We start from the raw sequence: 1,456 nt of genomic DNA, 5'->3' as shown, positions 1-1,456 counted from the left end.
GGGGAGTTTCCTTTCTATTTTGCGGTTTTTAGGCCTTTTTCTACATCTTATTGTTCACTATGGCAATTTTTAGCTAATTTTCGTTTAAAAAGAACCTCGAGCGCCTAAACAGTAAGAGATAGAGCCAAACGGACGAAATTTTCGCCCACAGGGCTCTATTTCGCCGAGTTACCCCTAAGGAGACCATCCAACATTTTCGAAAATTAATAAAATCATTTTTGGGACAGTGTTGTGAGAGAAACTCACTCTAGCGCCCAAACGGTGAGAGATAGAGCAAAACGGACGAAATTTTCGTCCAAAGGGCTCTATTTTCTCAACTTAACCCCTAGGAGATCTTATAATAAAGTATATTTTTTCCAACTTTTTTGGCCTGTCCTGTTTTCTTCGATACACCCTTTTAGCCCCTTAGGGGTAGCTGACAGGATTTGCCGTAGGCGTTTTGTTTTGTGGAAGTGAACCTTACACTGTTAAAAAAACTGTTGTAAATTAACAACGAAAGTGTAGTTAAGTTTGTTAGCAACACATGTTGCTTTTTAACAACACATGTTGTAAAAAAACAACATTGATAAAAATCTTGGAAACAAAGCTTCTGACCATAAACAGTCACTTTCGTTATGCTCCTGGGAGAAACAGTTGTAATATTACGAGTGTGTTGTTATTGAACGAAATGTATTGCTAAAAAAATTAACCACTCTTTTCTTGTACATTTACAACAAAGTAATACCAAGTAGTTCCTGTAGTGGGCCAATATAAGCCGAATAACACAAGTATCGCGAGGGGTCAAATGAAAACAACATTTGTTGTTTATTTACAGCTGTATCGTTTAAAAAATGGTTGTTTTTTTACAACTCTTTTTAACAGTGTAAGATCCCCCGAAAATTTAAAGTCTCTAGCACATCTCCTTCTTGTGGAACAGACAGACAGACAGACACGAGGTCGTTTGCATAAGCCCGCTGGATAGCTTTTTCAAAGCAGAAGGGCGGCTACAAAACCACAAGTCGCAAAATGTATTTTATTTAAAAAAAAAATTGGGGGGTTTCCTCAGGAGTGACTCGTGAAAATATAACCCTCGGGCCGAAAATTTCGCCTGTTTTGCAGAGCTCGGACTTTCGGGCCGCTCGGCTGACTGAGGCGGCCGGCCGGTCGTCACTGCGCAACTGGCGCGGCTGCGGCAGGCGCTGCAGTCAGCCAGGCGCTGGCTGACTGTTGCCCGACTGGACCGGCTGCTACGCAGCCGCGTCTGGCTATCAGCCACTCGACGGCTGCAGCGTCTCTGAGCAGCTGCGGTAGCTGGAGGGAGTGGCGGGGCGCGGCGGCGTTTCGAGACGTGCGAAGCGCGCTGCCGGGCCCGGGGCCGGGCCGGGGCCGGGCCGGGGCGCAGTGGCGGTGCAGGCACAGGAAGTGCATGTGCGTGTAGGCTCGGCACCTGACCGCGAACGCGGGGTCGGGGCGGTGA

General features: G+C 46.8%; 1 pseudogene; it reads right to left on the bottom strand.

Annotated features, from left to right (window-relative positions):
• LOC127750351 (uncharacterized) overlaps positions 1-1,456 on the bottom strand; it is a 46,955-nt pseudogene that overhangs the window by 7,816 nt on the left and 37,683 nt on the right.

The sequence above is a fragment of the Frankliniella occidentalis genome, unplaced genomic scaffold (assembly GCF_000697945.3).
Source record: "Frankliniella occidentalis isolate FOCC.00 unplaced genomic scaffold, Focc_3.1 Scaffold175, whole genome shotgun sequence".
In the NCBI taxonomy this organism is placed as follows: domain Eukaryota; kingdom Metazoa; phylum Arthropoda; class Insecta; order Thysanoptera; family Thripidae; genus Frankliniella; species Frankliniella occidentalis.
The sequence above is the reverse complement of the archived record's forward strand: the minus strand, read 5'-3'. Positions and strand labels throughout refer to the sequence as shown.